Source organism: Mesocricetus auratus, unplaced genomic scaffold (assembly GCF_017639785.1).
Source record: "Mesocricetus auratus isolate SY011 unplaced genomic scaffold, BCM_Maur_2.0 Super-Scaffold_6730, whole genome shotgun sequence".
NCBI lineage: Eukaryota > Metazoa > Chordata > Mammalia > Rodentia > Cricetidae > Mesocricetus > Mesocricetus auratus.
The window spans coordinates 116,789,793-116,811,499 of NW_024429184.1; the positions used below are offsets into that span (position 1 = coordinate 116,789,793).

At 40.4% G+C, this 21,707-nt stretch overlaps 1 protein-coding gene across 5 annotated transcripts in view; it reads left to right on the forward strand.

The window, feature by feature from the left end:
• The window catches only part of Diaph1 (diaphanous related formin 1), an 84,431-nt gene that overhangs the window by 1,971 nt on the left and 60,753 nt on the right, over positions 1-21,707 (forward strand). The gene's annotated exons all lie outside the window — the stretch shown is intronic.

Genomic DNA, 21,707 nt, shown 5'->3' on the forward strand with positions numbered 1-21,707 from the left:
AGGGAACTCAATTGCTTTCCACCTGTTTTTGGCAGTCTTGTGTTGGCTGAGTGGATTTGGCCCAGAGTTGTTGATATTTGCTTTATAGAGAGGGTGGAGCTGAACCTAGTTCTCTTTTACTGAAGTTCTGGTTTTAACGCTTACGCTACTGAATTTTAAGAACTGGGTGTTGCAAGTCGTGAGGATTGGAAGGTGTCCAGGGAGCAGCTGCTTCATTCACTTCCTAACCCTGAATATAGTCCACCTTAATAGTCAGGTATTCCCCTTACTGCTCTTTACGAGAACCGTGAAATGAGACACAGGAGGGCTGCACCTCACTCCTCTTTGTCTTTGTATATGGAAGTATGCGTGAGTGGGTGGAGGGGGTGAGATCCCGGGCGTTTTTTGCCACCCGGGGCTCAGTTTTCTTAACTGCTGCTTAAAACCAACCTCAAAGCTGCTTTGCCTGCTCTACCTTTCCTGAAGTGTGGTATCCGCCAGAGCTCCCATTCTGAATGTGCTGTACACATTCTGGCCTGGAATGAGTGTGCTGGAGGTTTGCAATTGAGTGTTTGCAGCTCCCTTACTGCTGCACCTCTCTGAGCATGTTGTTTGCCTTTGAAGGACAGCCATCCCCACCTTTCTGGCTTATGCAGATTCTGAGTACAGATAGGCCGATGAGAAAGCAGAGCTCATAAGTGGCCTGAGATCTTCTTCATTCTCTGAGGCATGCTGTGTGTGTGTGGAGAGCAGGATGGACCCTGGTTTAAAAAGTGGATAGACGGCATCTTTGAAAGGCAGAGCAAAGCCTGACGAGTGACTGAAGACAGGCTGCATGGTTTGCATTTCCCTTCTACAGCTTTATTCCAGTTCCTTTCAGAACACTTTAAAGGAAGGAAAATAAAAATTCCAAGTGAACGGAGGGTTTCTGACTTTCAGCAGGGACGAATGTGGGTGTCGAATACACTCATTTTTGGAATATATGGAAGGGTAGTCAGTACAACCAGGGTTTTAGGAGACTGTAGAGTATCCCTGCATTTAATAGATCCCGTGTCTTCTCACACAGTTGAGAAATTAAGACATTTTTAATAGTTAGAACAGTGATTCCTGATTCATTGAGGAACATAGTAAGTTCAGAAAGTAAGGAGAGTTGGTAAATGTTCCAGTACTTAAAACAAAAACAACTGAAAATAAATTTAATTTGTTTATTTATTTATTTATTTATTTATTTATTTATTTATTTGAGACAGGGTTTCCCTGCAGCTTTGGAGCCTGTTCTGGAACTTGCTCTGTCGACCAGGCTGGCCTCAAACTCAGAGATCTGCCTGTCATGTGCCACCACTGCTCATGCTTAGTGCTTAAAGAGGTCTGAGGATCTCAGTGGACCCATGGAACTAGAGTCATAGATGGTTGGGAACTACCGTGTAGGTACTAGAAACTGAGTCTAGGTCCTCGGCAAGAGCACCAAGTGCTTTTAACCACAAAGCCATCTCTAACCATCAAGAGCTGGAAAGTTTATGGACTGTAAGTTGTTTATTATAAAACCTAAGAAAGTAGTAGTATTCGTAACTTTGATAAGCACATGGACCAAAACAGTTTGTATATCCTGTATGATAACCTTTTCTTAGCCTTATTGGTCTATACTATAGTTTGCACATGGACTGCCAAGTTATTCTAGGGCAGAATTCGGTCTTGAGTGGAATGTAATAGAGATCCAAAAGAGACAGTTGTATATCACACGTGATTCAGAAGAATAGGTTAAAATCATGTTTATTAACAGGAACGATGAGACATGGCATAGAGAAACAATATGGAAGTGGTTCCTGCTGCTCTGTTGAAAACATTCATAGTTATAAAGTTTTAATAGTTATTCTCAGTTTGAAACTAATTTTTAAAAATATTTTATTTATTTATTACTAAGTATACAATGTTCTGCCTGCACACCAGAAGAGGGCACCAGATTTCGTTACAGATGGTTGTGAGCCACCATGTGGTTGCTGGGAACCGAACTCAGGACCTCTGGAAGAGCAGCCAGTGCTCTTAACCTCTGAGCCATCTCTCCAGCCCTGAAACTAATTTATATTAAGATTTTTTTCTTTTTTTTGTGTTGGGCCTTCTGCTTTCAATCACTTGTTTCTCAGTAATAGGGACACTAGCAGTCTTAGCAAAGCAACTGGGTGTTTACCTGTTACTGTTAGGTGACACTTCCCTGTAGCCAGCTGCTTGCTGTCCGTCCTCACCCCTTCGGTGCTCTTCTGGTGGCTGGTTTGAGCATTGACAGGGTTTTAGGCAACTAGGAAGTTAAAAACTATTAAGACCGAAAATTCTGAGCAGGGCATGATGGGAACACACCTGTAATCCCAGGCAGGTGGATCTCTGAGGCTGAGGCTAGGCTGGTCTATGCAGTGAGTTCCAGGATAGCCACAGCTACATAGAAACCCTGTTTCAGGGGTGGGGTGGTGGCCGGAGGGAATGCTAAACTTTTTGGAAGCAAAAATTGAAAAGTAAAAAATACTATAATCACTATGCAAACCTATTTTTATTTTCTCTTAAAGAGAAAAAAAACAGGTTTTAGAATCATTAACTCCTTTTAAAGAACATAAAAGGTTTACTTTGGAAAAAGACAAATAAATGAATTTCTTCATTATAGGATAACCAGTTTTGAGATTTATTTTTACTTCTATCCATTAGTAAAGCTTGTTATGAATGGTACCCTTCAAACATGAGAGCTGGGGGCTGATGAGATGGCTCAGAGGGTCAAGGCATTTGCTGCTAAGTCTGAAGACGTGTTTGAACCCCAGGACCCACGTGGTGCAAGGAAAGAACTGGCGCTTCCACGTGGGCAACAATTCAGCTCATGCGTGTGCGCGTGTGTCTAACAAATGTTAAAGGACTATAGGAGAGTTAGCGCTAGAAGAGGTTCACGTTTCACCAAGTGCAGCACAGTCGTCAGTCACTCCTGTGTGCTGGCCGCATCCAGGTGGATGACGGGACAGAAGGGAAGCAGAGATTTTAGTCCTGTTGCTTTCTTTAGTAGTAACATAGGATGGACCTAAGAGAAGGTGCAAGAGGGAAAAGAAGCTCGTTCTCTTTGCTCGGCTCTCTGACAGTTAGTGAGTGTCATTTGCTTTTTAAACATTGTTTATATTTCTTTCTCCCAAGAAGAGGACAGACTATGGAAGAATATAATCGTAATGGAACTGAATTAGAAGTATAGCTCAGTATCTCTTAGCATATGGAGACCCTGGTCCCAGCACTACAGACCAAACCTTACTGGAGTTGGAGTCCCTTGTCATGGCCTGATGTTGGTGTTCTAGTGTGCATGTGGTGTGTCCTCCCTGTGACTGTAACTGTCGAGGCCCTGATGATGGTCCTACCTGTTCTTCTCCCTCGAGAGTCTGTTTAAGGTTTTGCTCATTAAATTTTTGTTTTTGTTTTAGCTTACTTGCAAGTCTTTGGAATATATGTGTTTTGTACGTATTTTATTCCTGTTTAGTAATTTAAATTTCTTTTAAGATTTATTTTATGTGCATTGGAGTTTTGCCTGTATGTATCCCTGGTGAGTGTCAGATCCCCTGGAACTGGAGTTACAGACAGTTGTGAGCTGCCATGTGGGTGCTGGGAACTGAACCTGGGTCCTCTGGAAGAGCAACCAGTGCTCTTACCCACTGACCCATCCTTTCACACCCCCCATTTAAATGTGGAAAAGAAGGGGGGGTTAATTTTGAAGAAGTCACTTTCTCCCCACTTTTGTTTTTTTTTTTTTTGCTAAAAGCACTGTCACTTATATTTTCTTTTCAATGTTTTGGTTCCACATGTTGGTTTTGAATTGGGATTTTTCACTTGTAGGCAACATGGCTCATTTTTGAAACTTAGGGTCAGGGATCTTTGAGATTGTATTTATCCTCTCTCTCTCTCTCTGTCACTCTCTCTCTGTCTCTCTCTCTCACTTACACACACACTCTGTCTCTGTCTCTCTCTCTCTCTCTGTCTGTCTCTCTCTCTCTCTCTCTCTCTCTCTCTCTCTCTCTCACACACACACACACTCACAGTCTAATAATGCTGACGTATGTTTTCCTGTACACAGTGTACTACAGGTTTTATGTCAGTCTTATAATGTATAACTAACTGTTAGTGAATGTTTAGAATTTTTACATGAGGATGATAAATTAATTCCAGGATAAAGAGTGGCAGTACTAACAGTTGAACGAATGCTTCCTGTGTGCCTAGTGGTATGGTAAAGAGTTTTGGAGTCAGTGACGTGGTAGTCTCTACACTGGCCTTATAAAATAGGCATTACTACTATTTTCAATTCATAGGTGATTGGTTAGAGTCCATTGAGATTGGGCAACCTGCTTGAGGACAAAGAAATAGAGAGTAGCAGAGCTAGGATTAAGTTAAGTCTAGCTGATTCATTATTTTGTAATGACAGTTCACATCTGCTCTGTAAAAGTGTTCACTTCTAGAAATTTCCTAGAAAATTTTGGTGGTATCCCCTTAGAGTCCTTTGGTCATCTGTGGTCTATTAAATTGGATTCTCCTATAATCCATTAGTGGGGAAATAGTACAGGGTTTAGATGTACAAAGTGCATTGGCGAAGTGCCTAAATGCTTTGTGTGTTTAGTTTAGACTTTGAAGCGATTGGGAGAATCATAATTAAAGTTATCTTAGACATGGAAAAAGTAGCTGTTATTGAGAATGCAAACCCCATCTTCCCTCTGGCTCAGGAGTTACTGCTCAGGAGTGCAAAGCATTTGTTTAGCATGACCTGATCTCCTTTGTAAGTAGACCTGCTTTAACAGCATCCTCCGTGGGGAGTCCCACTTGTTCAGAGCAGCCAGTAGTGCTGACAGACAGACAGAGATTAGGCGAGGGAGCTAAGACCCACGATGGTCTTCATAGGTGACCTTTTTATGTTTGAATTTGACGCTTGGCATTCCTAAACACTTACTATCCTGAAACCTAAGGATTGCAAATGACTACTAATTCCAGAGTCTCTTCTTCGACTGAGAACTGCTGACTGTGCTCTTTAGACCTGGCAGTTATTTGCCTGTAGTTAATAATTAGACATTGCCACAGAGATCCAAGTACACGGAGCTATCATTTTCTGTATGATTGGTGGTAAAAAGTAGAGAACAAGTTTCTCTTTTTGCCTGTATCCAAATAGATCTACCTTGGATAAAAACTAACCATAATGTCGTATGGTTATTGTATCAGATTTCAGCCTTGGTTTTTAAGAGATTATAATCTCAGCCATATATATTTTTTTTTTCAATTAGGAAGCAAAGACTCTCTCCAAGGCTGTGAACATATTTTTGTATGTGTGCATACATGTGTTGGGGATCATACCTATGACTTTGTGTATGGTAGTCAAGTGCTGTATCATTGAGCTATATTCAGCATCAACTTTAAACAGTGTCCAGATTTAAAGCATGTGGAAAATTAAATGGAAGTGTTATTGAACTGAGAGAAGAGCTAAGTTTCAGAACCTTAAAATGAATCTTAGAATGATAGTTTAGCTAGCCTTTTGTTTTTTAGATGAGAAAGGTTGTCTTGAATCAGTGATCTGCCCAATACAGAGTCTAGAACTGGATGGTCTGTTGTTCTCATGTATTATTGCATGGTTGTGACCTTACCACTACTAATTAGTCATGTGAATTTTGGACAAATCACTTCAGTTTGCTTGGTCTTTTCTTACAAAACCTGAGGGCTATTGTGAACCATTCCTAAGGTTTGTGCCAGAGTGCTGCTGTCTTAGATTCTGTAAATACTCCAGTACAGTAATGGGCAGTGTTTGCTTCATAGGAGGTGAGGACTGTGGCTGGCCCTGGAAAGAAAGCTGATTGGTAGCATAGGGTGGGAAGGGATTTTCTAAGGTGGGGAAAGTGCAAACAGGCTCAGGTATGTGAACGTGTGCTGGAAGTGAAGGGGAATTCCACTGTCACAGGCGTCAGAGAAAGTGGCAGGAGTAGATCATTAGGAAGGCTAATACCACATCAAGGGTTATTTTCCTTGGCAGAAATTTAAAAACCTATAGAAAAAACCTATAGAAAAAAAAGGGCTAAAAGTTAACACTTCATAGCATCTGATACACATTGATACAGTTTGGGGCTATGTAATGTATGTAAGGTGGACATTATGTAGTCAGGATATCTCAGAACTCAGATTTTGTGTTATGGTTCAGGAAATATTTATTTTTATTTTATTTGTGTGGGTACACCCACATATAGGTGCTGGGAATTGAACCCTAGCTCTCTGGAAAAGTAATTAGTACTCTTAATCACTGAGCCATCTGTCCAACCCACAGCAAATAATTTTTGCTGCCTTTGATGGTGTTTAGGTAGTCTAAAATTTTTATCTCTCATAATGCATCCATCTTTTCAGATATTATCTGTATCTTAAAAATGTGGCTTTTCACTTGAGCACTCGGGAGGCAGAGGCAGGTGGATCTCTGTGAGTTCAAGACCAGCCTGGTCTACAGAGTGAGTTCCAGCACAGGCTCCAAAGCTACACCTACACAGGGAAGCCCTGTCTTGGAAAAAAAAAAAGTGGCTTTTCCAGTTGGAACCTAAGGCTGTGTGAGAACAGTCAGAGCCCGTGTTTGGGCCTAGTTGCTCTTCTAAATGTTCTTCCTGACACTGTGGTGTCACCTTGGTTACCTGCTTTCACTCTTCCTTGCATGTGGAAATACCTTCCTGTTGTAGAGTCTCACCTTTATCCAGTCAATGTTTAAGGCTCCTAGAAGCAGTAGCAGGACTTAGCTCTTGTTCTCTATAGCCTTTTTCTGTACTTGGTTTTAGTGTTAGTTCAGGAGTCTTGCTTCAAGCAAGAATTCCTCCTTTTGTGGTCTAATGTAAGAGATCGACAGTTCTGAAAACAGTTAACTCTCACCAAGGTAACTGAGGTAGAGAACCACTAACATAACTACCCCAACCAGAAGAATGCTACAAAGAAAAAATGATCACTATCTCTAGAGATACTGTCTTACAGTTCTGACTTGTGTTTAATGAACTAACATTATGTGTGATTAAACATCTCTGAGTTGTTTTTACAAAATGCAAGGCTACGGTCTTACCACTAAGTGAGAGCAGTGTTTGATCCAATGCTCATCTACAGTGAGTTCCCATGGCATTTGAATCTATTAATACCATTATGTTTTGTGGCCATAGAAAGGCTTTCACAGACCATTAAAGAGGATAATGAGACAAGTAGTCGTCAGGATATGTCTGGGTGGCCATTGTAAATGCTAATAGTGTACCATTCTTTTAGTTTTTAAAAAATATTTATTGCCTGGCAGGTGGTAGTGCAGTCTTCAATCCCAGCAAACTACAAAGGGAGTTCCAGGACAGCCAGGGCTACACAGAAAAAAACCTGTAAAAAAAAAAACAAAACAAATATGTGTTTGAGTGTTTTACCTGCATGTATGTATATATGCCTGGTGCTCATGGAGCCAGCATTGGATCCCCTGGAACTGTAGTTGCAGATGGTTGTGGACTGCTGTGTGGGTGCTCTTAACCCCTGAGCCTTCTCTCTAACCCCATACCATTCTTTCTTAACATGTACTCAGTCAGCTGTAGAATTTCTTTAGTTCCTTTATTTGGCCATAGAAGCTGTTAGCTTTGGACTGTTGTAAAACTGTTCCATCTTGTTGGACGTATAGAAGTTTTGTTTGTTTGTTTGTTTTGTTTTTGTGTGAGATATATGTCAAAGTCCCTCATTTGCAGGGTTCTCTAATGATTTCTTGATCCTTATATTTTTAAAGGGATGAGAGTTGGCTGTGCTTGGCAGCTCTTAGCTTCTGCTACAGCTTGTTCGTTACTTGTAAGCCATGGGTGACGTCTGTTTCCTGTGATTGAAACCACAAGAAGTGGCAAGAAACCACTGTAGGATATGTATTATCAGGCAAGCAGCAGGCAGTGGGCACCCCTTAAAGAGAGCAGTAGTAGCCAGTTACAGTCTTTGTGGTGCCCAAAGAGACCCCAGAAATGATTTGACCCAGTTTCCTTTAAATGAGGAGGACATGGATGCCTAGAGTTGTTTTGTTGGCCTTTATTAGATGAGCTAGGTTTTAGAATCCAGCTATTCAGTATGCTCTCTCGCTTTGTTATTACTCTTAAACTCTGCAAGTGCTTTTGTCAGTATTTACTAAGGTATACAGGAGAAGAGAGAGCATTGAACATTTTGAATGTGTGATTAGAGGATGTTTTACTTTAAATACTGTGCTAATGAGTTTATTAAAACTTTTTATACATTTTCAAAATATCAGTACCCAAGAAACCAGAGTTTTTGATTTTTGTTTTTATTTCACATGATAGATGTTCTAGTTATTATCTTTGCACAAATTTTTTATAGAATCATAATTATGGTTTATACATTTTCTACTTTTAAAATATCCTAAACATTTCTATTTCTTCAAGCTTTAAAAGTTGTTATTTTTTAACATAATTTATTTTTGCTTTAGGTACACTGGTGTTTTGCCTGCAGGTGTGTCTGTATGAGAACATCAGATCCCCTGGAGCAGGAGTTATAGACAGTTGGAGCTGCCATGTGGGTGCTGGGAGTTGAACCGGGGTCCTCTATGACAGGAGCCAGTGCTCTTAACTGCTGAGCCATCTCTCTAGCCCATAAAAATTATTTTTATTTGAAATAAAAATGCATTTTTATTATAAAAGCAATATGTAGCTATTTCTAAAGAAATATAGATATATATAGATTAAAACAATCCCTTTTTTTCTTTCAGAAATTGAAATTATTCAAAATAGGACCTAAGAGAGAAGTGCTTGCTATTTGGAAATCTTTGGGTTTTAAGTACTCTGATATGAAATTGTGTGATTGTATCACAACATAGTTGAACATAGTTTGATTTGTTAGAAGGACCAGAATGACTTTAACTTTGGCTTAGATTTCTGGTGAATAGTCAGGAGAACTTAGGAGGTTGGCACTGTGTTTCTGCTCTCCCAGAGTCCTCTAAAACCTCAAGTCTGACTTTTTGAGTAGCAGTGTAATTTTTTGATTACTTGCTCTATTATGATAGGTGATTATTTCTGGCTGTTCAGTGATGATGTGAGGAGAAAACAAGGATGTGATTATTACTTTGAATTAAAAGGAATTGGGGTCGGATTTAAAACAAGTGTCTTCATACTTGGTGCCTGTTTGTAGAAGTGATAGATAGCAATTGTGGAGACTTCCTGTCTGCTGGGCCTTGGGTGTGTCACATGTGCCCCCCCAGAGGAGAAGATGTCCCGCTGCTCACATCACAAGGGAGGAGGGCAGAGTTGCTACGGTGATTGAGAAACAGCATTCCTGAGTCACTGACTCTTTCTAAATGAACGGTCAACACCCCTTTTTTAAAGGAACAATGACAGTATTCCCTGAACTCCGAAGGCTCAGTAAGAAAATGAGGGAGAACAAGCATAGTGTTTGGACCTTTGGGAAAAATCTGCTATCACATGTGTTTCCTGTAGTGTTCAAGTTTTATCAGAGCTTTAAGGTGTTTGAGAAGAAGGAAGCTTTGTATGTAGCTGTCTGCAAGTGACAGATTATTCATTCCTGTGGCTCTCGCCCTTTCCCACAGCAGAGAAGACAGGCATGTCTGCCAGATTCTTATTTATTTCCCAGCTTGAACCCTGTGTCTGCTGGCAGCTTGTTTTCCAGACCTGTCAGAGGGATGTGGTGTCTTGGCTTTCACCTGCTGCTCTTTCTGAGCAAGAATAGTGAAGCCAGAGTGGCCTTTTCTTCTTGTTTGCAGGCTCTCAACTGTCTGTGAATCTATCCCAGTGCTTCAAGAGGAGCTGACTGGAGGCGAGAAGTTAGTTTTTCTTTTTCCTCAGCTTTACCTCCTTGCCCACTGGAGAGCCTGTCACCAACAAATACTGAAACAGTATCCCACTTCTCCCTGCCTCAGCCTCCCAAGTTAGGACTTTAATATAAGCCATGTCTGGCTTCAAATTGGCTTAGAGATTTGTAGTTCATATTTTTCAATTCCAAGCCTCCCCCCCTTTCTATTTTAATTTTAGTTGGAAAATGAAACTTATTAGAAGGCTCTGTCCTCTGGAAATCTCATAACGTTTTCTTAGATGAAGAGCTACAGGCAATAATGGATACTGAGAAGGAGAGTCTGTCTTTCTTTCTAGAGAGTCCCCTGGTGGGTTATCTAATCCCAAGGTCAGTATATAGAAACAATGCTAAATGGACTCAGCGGGTCTTGTGTGTGCGTGGTGTGTATATAACAGTATATATGTATGTGTACTCAGGTAATTAGTAAGAAAAGAAGCCAGTGGTCTTGTGTGTGCGTGGTGTGTATATAACAGTATATATGTATGTGTACTCAGGTAATTAGTAAGAAAAGAAGCCAGTGGTCTTGTGTGTGCGTGGTGTGTATATAACAGTATATATGTATGTGTACTCAGGTAATTAGTAAGAAAAGAAGCCAGTGGTCTTGTGTGTGCGTGGTGTGTATGTAACAGTATATATGTATGTGTACGCAGGTAATTGGTAAGAAAAGAAGCCAGTGGTCTTGTGTGTGCGTGGTGTGTATATAACAGTATATATGTATGTGTACGCAGGTAATTGGTAAGAAAAGAAGCCAGTGGTTTGACATTGAGTGGGGAGACACGGGAAGAGTTAGGAGAAGAGAGGAGTAAAAATAATACAGTACTCATGGATGAAGTTTCGAAAAGTAAAAATTTAATTAAAAAAGAAAGTACGCCCCCCCCCCAAATGCTAATGTGTGCCACTACAGCTGGCCAATGTCTTCCAAAAATTTTATTTCTGTTTATTTGGCTTTTTGAGACTTTAGTTTCTTGCCTGTGTATCCTTGACTGTCCTGGAACTTGTGTAGGACAGGCTGTCCTGAAACTCCTGAGATCCACCTGCCTCTGTCTCCCAAGTGCTGAGATGGTTTTAGACACGGGAAAAATTTAAGTCATTTCAAATGTTTTAAGTAGATTACTGAAATAGGAAATGAGTACAACTGCCTAGTGCTCTTAGGGAATTTCTGCCTGCACTGACACGGACTTGCCTGGAATCTTTTCAGTGGTTCCTCGTGTGCAGTCAGGAAGAGATACTGACTTGAAACTGCCATACTGAGAGAATTCTTAATGAGTATTGGAAGATCTTGTACTATCCTACTGTTTCCTTCGTTGCTGTTTACTATTTCTTTTTTTTAAGATTTATTTATTTATTATCTGTACAGTGTTCTGCCTGCATGTGTGTCTGCATACCAGAAGAGGGCACAACATCTCATTACAGATGGTTGTGAGCCATATGTGGGTGCTGGGAATTGAACTTAGGTCCTCTGGGAGAGCAGTCAGTGCTTTTAACCTCTGAGCTATCTCTGCAGCCCTTGTTTACTATTTCTTTACTACTCTCAAATATATTGAGGTATAGTTGACTGAAAAGTTGTGCATATTTGTGGCATGTGTGAATAAGTTGGGGAATTCTTGACCTGGTTGGATGAACTTCTCCCTCTAGGGACCATAGGCCTGTCTTCCATTTCTGGGATTCAGGGTGTGTGTGTGTGTGTGTGTGTGTGTGTGTGTGGTGTGTGGTGTGTGTGTGTGTGTGTGTGTGTGTGTGTGTGTGTGTGTGTGTGTGTGTGTGTGTGGTGTGTGTGTGTGTGCGTGCGTGCCCCGACACAGGTAGAGGTCAGAGAATAGCTTGAAGGAGTTGGTTTTTCTCTTTCCACTGTATAAGTTCTGGGGATCATAATCACGTCACCAGGTTTGGTGGCAAGTGCCTTCACCCACTGAGCCGTATCACTAGTCTGATGCTTAGGCTTTTGAGGCAGTCTTGTCTTGTTCCCCAATGTGGCTTTGAACTCTCCATCTCTCTGCCTCCACTTCCCAAGTACTAGGGAAGCCATGCCTGGCTTCGCAGTTGACTTGGAGCTTTGTAGTTCATGTTTTTCAATTCTACCACCCGCTCCCCATTTAATTTCCTGTTTTCTGGGGTTTGCTTTTTCTTACTTGGAGTGATTGTTGCAACTCTGCACCACTCCCATTCAGGCTAACAGGTACCAATAATTGTGACGTCAGAATTCGGTTTTTCTGTACATGGAGATGAGATGTGGATTCATTGGCATTCTCCTTGGGTCATAAGACACTTTGATTTTTATCATTTTCCTTTATTACTTATTATCCTCAGCCTAATGAGACAATACATATAGACAATAACTATAGAAATACTAAAGCTGTGGTAAGCTTTCAAACAGCAAATAAGTTCCTTAGCTTTCCTTACTGTCCTTTGGAAATGTAAGTTTTGTGGCAAAGCTATATTAAGGTTCCTTGGTAATTGAGTTCAAGTTCGTGTTGTAAATCCCTATTGCCTCATCATTCTAAAGAACTTAGTATCAGTTCTGTGATAGAATAAAGAAATAAACCAGAGGCAAACCCCATAGATTCTGAATGTCAAGTTCTACCTTTCCTCTCCTGGGAGATACATAAGATTTGAAAGGAAGTTGTTGGTGACACTTATTTCCCATTTTGCCTTAGTGACTTTTGTCATTATCGAGAACTTACTGCTTTTCAAAGAAGATGGAAACACTCCTAAATGGTACCTTGTCTTCCACAGTTGAATATTTCCCCAAGCTCAATTCATAAATATGTATTGTGGGCTGAAGCGCTAAGCATAATCTCCAGTCTCATTCATACTTACTCTGATACTGTATGTAATAATCCTACTTCTTTGTCATAGAACTCAAACCTTTTTATCACTTGTTCAATTTGAATAGTATTAATGAGTATACTATGCTGTGCTTATGATGGTGCTTCAAAATCTATAGTGTTATTAATTTTAAAATACAGTTTAAGATATATCACATGGGGGAAAACTTAACAGCCACAGGAAGCGCTCAGCAAGCACATGTTATAACGTATAAAATAGTAAGAACCCAGTTTAGGTGATGGCGAAGTGCAAATTTATAGATGAAAAATGGGCTGTGTGTTCTCACAGCATGCCACTGAAGTCCAGTGTTGCCTGATTAGTCATCAGGGGGTTATTTTACTAGAATCCCTTCTGTAGTAAGACAGAAATCACTTTCACAGAATGATCTTTTACCATCTGTTTACTTATGGTATCAGTGATCCTAAGAGGTGTGTGTGTGTGTGTGTGTGTGTGTGTGTGTGTGTGTGTGGTATGTGTGTATACGTGTACGCAGTCATTTTCTACTTTTGAATCGGGTACCCCCCCCCAATTCACTTTTGAGACTGGGTTTTCCTATATAGTCCAGGATGGTCTTAAAATAGCTATAAAGCTAGGCTGGCCTCAAACTCACAATCTTCCTGCTTCTGCCTCTTGAGCTGGCCATTGTTTTGTTTTTAGTAAAACTGAAGCACAAACAGTTAAAATTACTTAGAGCATGTTGGAAATAAAACTCTGAACTTGAAGTCTCTTTCTTTTAGAACTGAATCTGGATAATTCTGGATTTCAATAGTTAGAATAATGTATGAATTTCCTATTGCTGTGTAATTATCACCCATCTTAAAGCATGGTGTGGACAGTGTGGGTGGTTTCTCAGAGTGTGACAGGGCTGAAATCAGTATGTCAGCAGAGCTCTGTGGAAAGTCTTTGCAGACTCATTAGAGTATTGAAGAATTCAATCCCTCACAATTGTGGGTCTCTGTTTCTTTGCTGGCTTTCAACACCCAGAGGCTGCCTATAATTCTTGTACTTTGGCCTTCTTGATCTTCAAGCCAAGAATGGCACGCTGAATCTATATGTTGTGACATCTAGATTTGAAGCACTTGTGTGGTTGGCCTATTTGGTATCCTTTAGAAGTCAGTTTGTATCTTTGTTGTTAGTGACATAATCACAGGACAGTCTGTGATAGTTTGGATTTGGAGTCACCTTTTAGAAGTTTACCATACTAGTATGTTCCTTGTTTTGAATTAGCCCAGAGGTAGTCCGGGAAGAAAGTGCTGCATGTCTTTAAATCCACACTTTAGAAGCAGAGGCAAGCAGATCTCTGAGTTGTCTAAGTTAGGGTTTCTATTTCTGTGAAAGGGTTTATCTCATCTTACAGTTTACAGCAGCATCCAGGGAAGTCAGGGCAGGGTCCTGGAGGCCAGAACAGGAGCAGAGGCCATGGAGGCCGCAGGCTTTTTACTGACTTGCTTCTCATGACTTGTTTGCCTTTGTATTTTGCTTTTGTTTTTTAAGACAGGGTTTCTCTCTGTGGCCCTGGCTGTCTTGGAACCCTCTCTGTAAACCAGGCTGGCCTGGAACTTAGAAATCTACCTGCTTCTTCTGCCTTCTGAATGATGGGAGTTGTGTCAAGTTGACATACAAACTAGCTAGCACACTGAATTCCAGGCCAGGTAGGAATACATAGAGAGACCCTGTCTCCAGAAACAAACAGCAGCAGCAAAAAGGTATTGCATAGACTAAAGTTGGTAGTTAATTGCATTTTGACTGCAGTGATGAGAAAACTAAAGTTCTCGGGATCCAGGTCTTCCCAGGTTCATCATACAGTATGGGCCCAACTGATGTTCAGCTGTGCAGTCGTGGTAGTCACTTACCAAGAGCTTAGGCATAAAAGTTACAGGTTCCATTAGCCTGAATGAATCTTTAGAAAGTACTAAATGTGGGTTTGCACTTGTGGGTGTATATTTCCCTTTTGCTGGCCATGTTGGTTCATGCAGTAACTATCCATGATTAGCAATAGGGGCATAGTCCTAAGAATTGGAGTCACTTTTTCCTATGTAATATACTTTATTTCAGAGTAATATTTAGTCAGATTCTCTCTTTTTTTTTTTTTTTGGTTTTTCGAGACAGGGTTTCTCTGTATTGTTTTGGAGCCTGTCCTGGAACTCACTCAGTAGACCAGGCTGGTCTCGAACTCACAGTGATCCACCTGTCTCTGCCTCCTGAGTGCTGGGATTAAAGGTGTGCGCCACCAACACCCGGCTTAGTCATATTCTCTTATTAGGATTGTTAAGAACACCATGTAACTAACTTTTGCTTGGCTATATAGACAATCTGTGTTAAGAGATGGTCCTTAATTTTTGTTTAATATTCTTTGCCCCCTTTCTGATTTAGATTAAAATTCCAGAATTCAGAGAATCATTTAGAGATAAATATGGATGAAATTTCTTACATCTTTGAGTTTACAGTAGACACAGTTGTGTTACTAGGCATACAAGAGAACTGTTTGTGTGACTGGCAGATTTTGTTCCTTCAGCCCAGAATGTTGGGGCTGGAGAGATGGCCCGGCTGCTGTTGTAGAGGACCCGCTTAGTTCCCAGTGCCCACCTCATGGGACTTAGAACCACCTGCAGCTCCAGCTCTGAGGCCTCTGCAGGCCCTGTGCCTGTTCACGTATGTGCGCTTGCGCGTGCGCGCACAACTAAAGTTCATAATATTCATATATAAAGCCACCACAATAACAAATGCAGGTATACAAGAGAAATAGTAAAGTTAATTTATATTAATTATATAAATAGTTATCACGGTATATTTCAGACTCTTTTAAGTCATTTAGTTTAATTAGTTTGGCTTTATGGGGCCCTACAGAGCTTTCCTTGTGGGCCCTTTGACAGTTTCTGTTCGTTTTCTTATGAAGAATGAATTGTCTAGTTTCCAATTTCCTTTTTAAAGGTGTGTGTGTGTGTGTGTGTCCCTGTGTGGTTTTATGTACACAGTGTATGTGCAGGTGCCCACAGAGACCAGAAAGTATTGGATCTCAAACTGGAGTTATAGGTAGTTATAAACACCTTGACATGGGTCCTAGGAATCAGACTGCAGTCCACTGCAAGGACAGTGAGCTTTTTTTAACTGAGCCACCTCTCTAGTTCCAAGGAAGTTTCTGATTTCTTGTAGATGGCAGCCAAAAGGTTTACCTTACTGCATAATACATTAGGATGTGGTGACTGAATCAGGAACTGAATTATTGTCTGGAAGTGGGGAGTGAGGGGCCGGTTTTCATTGATGGCTATTGTGTTGCAGTATGTTCTCAACTGCTTTGTGTTTGATGGTGTTACTGTTGATGCAGTACACCGTGAGCAGTTCATATTGATGTAAGTAAGGTTTGAAGAAACAGAGTTTTCAGAGAAGATAAAGCTTTTTTTAGTAAGTTTAGTTGTCTTAAGCTTTTTCTTAACCAGCTAGTGACCTGTAGATATTTATTTACTCATTTAATTCTGGCAAGAGTCATATAGACTAAGTGTTGTACTTTTATTAGTAATTATTTGCATGTAAGTGAAATATTATGAAAATTGAGTAATAAGCAAAAATTCAGACTGTGCAGAAAAGAGACCCCAGGAGATACACTGCATAGTATCTTGAAGTCATAACTCAACTTTAGATTGTCGGACTCTAAAGATCTGAGAAAGGATATCAGGGGACCAGCAGGTCAAGAGTGGGGCCTGGTAAATAGGTAAGTATTTTTCAAGGCTGCAGTAAAAGCCAACTCCTTAGACATCAAGCCAGAATATGCTTAGGGAAGTAAGCTGTTGTAGATTTTGTGTGCCTAAGCCCACCATGACCTGCGTTAGTATTCCTGAATAAATCAGAGGAAAAGTTCGGTGGGATGAAGTGAGTGTTTCTGACAGTTCAGATAATGAAGCAGAAGCCACAAAGGCAGAACACACACACACATGACAGTGGAATACCATTCAGGGTTGAAATGAAATGAGCAATCAAGGTAGGAAAACAGAAAAGAACCCTAAGTGTGTGCTAAGTGAAAGAAGCTGCAAACTGTGTGGCATTTTAGAAAGGACAAACTATGAAGATAAATTCAGTAGGAAGATGATGAAAAGGCATAGTTGACAGTACTTTCAGAGCAATGAAATGGTTACGAAAGGTATATTTATTTAAATCCACAAACATAAAATGCTAAGAGTGAACCTTGTAAATTTGATATTTGCATGATTACGGTATCTCAGTGAAGGGTCATTAATTACATAGCAAATGTGTCATTTGAATGCAGACTGTTAGTAAAGATGGAAGCGATGCAGGCACTGGGACAGGGACACACAGGAACATTCTGTAGAGATTATGGTGGTGTCCTCTACGATAGCATATGCAACAAGGCAGGCGAGATGGCCCAGCTGATTCCACAGAGTTGTCCTCTGATCATCAGATGTGCACTGGGTCATGTATGCCTTCGCACATACATCATGATGATAGACATATATGATGGTGCACACCTTTAACCCCAGCACTTAGGAGGCAGAGGAAGGAACTCTCTGAGTTTGCCCATCCAGAGTGGAAGTAAATTACTATATAGAGAGGAAGATTTAAAAACAAAACTCATTAGTATCTACTAGAGAAAAATTTGAAAGCAAAAGAATATTTAGGAGTTGAGAATATGAAAGCTGGCCAGGAGGTGGTGGCACATGCCTTTAATCCCAGCCCTCGGAAGGCAGAGGCAGGCAGATCTCTGTAAGTTCGGGGCCAGTCTGCTCCACAGTGAGAATTCCAGGACACCAGGGCTGCACAGAACCCCTGTCTTGAAAAATCAAAGGAAGAAAGAAAAATGTGAAAGTTTAAATTAAAGTTGAATAAAAGTCACCCCCACTAAGTAGGGACAGAAAAGAAAGAGCAAACAAAGCCCCAGGAGCATGGGAGACCCAGTATCCAGATAAGAGAAAACAGCAAACACAGAACAAGTTACCAAGGAAGTAAAATAAATTCTCCAGCACTGAAAGCGAGGATAAAAATAGATTGTACAAAGACTCAACATGGTTAAATTTCAAAATATCCATAAGAAAATCCTACAAAATTCAACAGAAGGATGGAAATGGGTCGTATGCGGGAGCCAGAGCAGCCCCATATTTCCTAACAATAATAGCTTTTAAAACCCTGAAGAAAAACACTTTTCAATCTACAGGTCCATACCCAAACACAACAGTTAATCAAATATGGCTTCAAAATGAACATTGTTTCACATTTAAGCTTTAAAAAGAAGTTTATCCCCGTGTATTCCAGGGAGCTGTTCTAGGATATGTTCTAGGATATGCTCCATCAAAATGAAAGACTGAACTCTAAGCAGAGCTGAGAGGTCAAAGAAGCCCCGAGAATAATGGTTCTGTGCCCGGCACCGAGAGAAGCTGGCTGTCATGGAGCAATGAAGCCATTTGTGGTGACATTGGCCTGTAATTCCAGCATTGGCTGAAGAGGCAGGAAGGCCATAAGTTACAAGATTAGCCTGAACTACAAAGTGAGTTTAAGGTCATTTAAACATATATTGAGGCTCTGTCTCAAGAAGCAAAACACCAAACAAAATCCACACAATGGAGTGATCAAAACTGCATCAGACCCTTAAAGACTGTCATCACCAACATCTGTCTCTGCTTTGGCTTTTGAAACTGATAGTATATGTCTAACCCTGGTCCAGATTCTTGGCTTGTCTAGACCATACATTTATGGTGAACATATGTGCTCTGACATGTATATATATAAGTATACAGCTATGCACACATACTACAGGACAACCTCAGGGTCCATCCATCTTCTTTTGAGAAAGCATCTCTCATTAAGTTGGCTTGGTTGGTTGGTTGGTCAGGGAGTCCCAGGGGTCCTACGTGCCTCTGCCTCTCTTGCTTTGGGGTTAGAAGAGCCAGCTATCACACCTAGCTTGCTTTGTTTGTTCTTAATGTTGGTACTAACAGTCAAACTCTAGTCCTTATGACCAATTGAACTGTCTTCTCAGCCTTCATTGACGTTTATGGATTGAAGTTTATCCCTTTACCTACTAAAGAGATCATCTGTTCAGTTCCTAGCATCCACATCAGCCCTGTAATTCCAGCTCCAAAGGATTTGGTATCCTCTTCTTGCCCCTAGGACAACTACACATACAAACACAAAAACATATAAATAAAAAGAAGTCTTGCTTATTTCCATATTTTAGCAGTTATTGTATGCGGCTATTATGAAACTTTGCATGCACATTTTTGTGTAGACATAAGTTTTCAACTCTGGGATACATGTCAAGGAAAGCCAGGCATAGTAGTGCATATCTGTGATCCCTGTACTCAAAAACAGAGGCAGGAGGATTATCATGAGCTTGATGTTAGCTTGGCTTACATAAGACTCTTTCCAAACCAAAACCAAAACCACTGCACACCAAGGAACTTTGTTTCTGGGTAGTGTGATAGGTGTGTGCAGCCAAGCTATTCCGCAGCCTCACAGAATTGGGGTTCACTAGGGTTCTGCCTATTGGCTGTTGCCGTGGATTTATAGTTGTGTTTTGGAATTTGTCATAGGCTGTAGAGCAGCTTCTCATGAGCTTTTTGTTGTTGTTGTTACATGTGTGTCCTCTCTCATGGGTTAGTAAGCTGGCTCTTTTGTTGAGTTTGAGTTGTTAGTATACTTTAGATAATAGTCCTTTATTAGATGTTTCTTCTAGTATAGTTGTTTGTCTTCTCATTTGTCTTGGCATTGTTTGCAGAGCAGTAGTTTAAAAAGCATTTTTGCTGAGACACATTTTTAGTAGCTCTACTAGAAGTCAGAATCAGCTTGTTTGAAGAGACTTAGAGTAAACAAGTAGTTAAATCTTTTATTTTTAAAATTTTGAAAAGTCTATTTTACTAGTGTGTATGTGTGTGAATTCCCTTGGAGTGCAGAGGAGTGGATTGGACCTCTAAAACTGAAGCTATAGACAGCTGTGAGCTGTTGCGTGGGTTTTGGGAGTAGAACTCAGGACCTCTGGAAGAGCAACAGTGTTCTTAACTGCTGAGCCTCTCTCCAGCCCCATAGTCAAAGTATGGGCAGGTTATCAGCAAGATCCTGGAGCCCAGAGTAGTTAAAATTGTAACAAATTGAGCACTGTCTTGTTTAATACTTTTAATTTTAAGTGTATTATTTTAGAATATTAGTCTCTGAACTGCGTTGCAACTATTTTATCATTTTAATTGAATTTAAACCAGGATTTCTAGAAATTCCAGTTTTACAGTATCAGGGGCTATGCAGGAGCAGTACACACTGTTAAATATTGAGCCATAAATAAATATCTTTAAAAGAGTTTTCCAGTATGGGCATGAATTAACTTTTACTTCTCTCCACATATAAAACATGAAATGCCCACTGTAGTAAACAGTATTACTGGCACATTGGGCATAGTGACGCATGCTTCAGTCCCAGCACTCAGGAGGCAGATCTCCGAGTTTGGAACTACTCTGCTCTACGTAGTGAATTGCAGGTCACAAACAATATTTCATAGGGACGTTTTTTAAACTTTTGGTACATAACATGTATATATTTTAACTGCATAACAACGTCTTTATTTTAGAAAAATATTTAAAATGTAAGTTCTAAAGATTAAAAGATGAACAATGGGCCACCCATAAATATGAGGAGAGATTCATAATTATCTAAAGGATGCTTAATTCTAACTGATTTCCTAAAGAAATAAGCATTGAGTGGTTGAAGAGAGGGCTCAACTGTTAAATAAATAACTGCTCTTCCAGAGCCGGGGTCAGTCCCCCAGCCCTCACAAGGAGGCTAGCACCCTGTTGTGATTGCTGTCCTAGTGCGCCTGATGATCCCTCTGAAATCTACTGCCACCAGGCATGCATGTGTTTCACAGAGATGCGTGCAGGCAAAACACCATACACATAAATAAAGAAAAATCATCAAAAACAAAACATGTCATTTGATATTCCAGTTTCTGGATTAGAGTTTTTTGTTTGTTTTTGTTTTGATGCAGGGCCTTTCTGGCCTCAAAATTCCCATTACCTTGCCATAGCCTCCTGAATATGGGATTACAAGTATACAGTGTGATATCCAACTTCTAGAACACACTTTTAATAAAAAGCAGCCTTTAACTTGACTTACAAATGTTTACATTTAAGTTGTAACATTGAAGCAGCAAGTATCAGGTGTGTTTGTTCCATACTTTGTCACAGTCAGACACAATATGGAGAGTGTCAAAGTAGGAGGAGCCAATAAAGGTGGTTACTTTTCATTTGAAAAAGGAATAAAATGGACTTTAAAGTTTGTCCATTCTGCTCTTAGGACAAAAAAAAAAGTTGTTAAGTCTATTAATTGTCCTTTGGTATTAAAAGCCTTAACACAAATTTTTACACTTTACATTCTCCATTAGGAATGCATTGACAGGACATTTCATTGTTGTCCTTGGCATCCAGGGATGTATTAGATATTGTCCCTGTAACCAACATGCCGTACAGAAACCACTTAAAGAAGGAACTCTGAACTCTCTGCCTTGGTCTGTGAGATTATAGGCATTTGCTATCACACCAGCTTGACTCTGTTAGAGCTCAAGATGATTCAGGCCTTGGTTGCTTGGCACCATATTGGACAGACCGTCATGGCAGCAGAGCAATGTAACAGAAGAGAGCTGTTCACTTCATGGTTTACTACAAATTAGGGGGTGAAACAAACTGTCAGGGATAATGTACCTCCAAGGACACCCCCCATGGCATTCTTCCCTCACCTACACACCACCTTCTAAGGTGCTACAACCTTGCAAAATGCTGTCAGCTGGGGCTTGGAGTAAAAGCTTTTGGCTGTGTTCATTTCAGTTCAGCCCATACAGAGTACATTGTAGTTTTTTAGTTGTTTGCTTCCTTTTTCCCCCTTTTATTTTTAAATGAATGAAGCGTGTGTGTGCACAGGAATTGGGTTTTTCTTCTCTGTGGTCTCTGGGTATTGATCGCAGGTCATAAGACGTGGTAGCAAGCACCCTCACTCATGGATCACCTCCTCAGCCCTGTTTGTTAATTTTGGAGAGAGTCTCTCTGTCTTGTAGCCTAGGCTGGCTTCAAACTCAT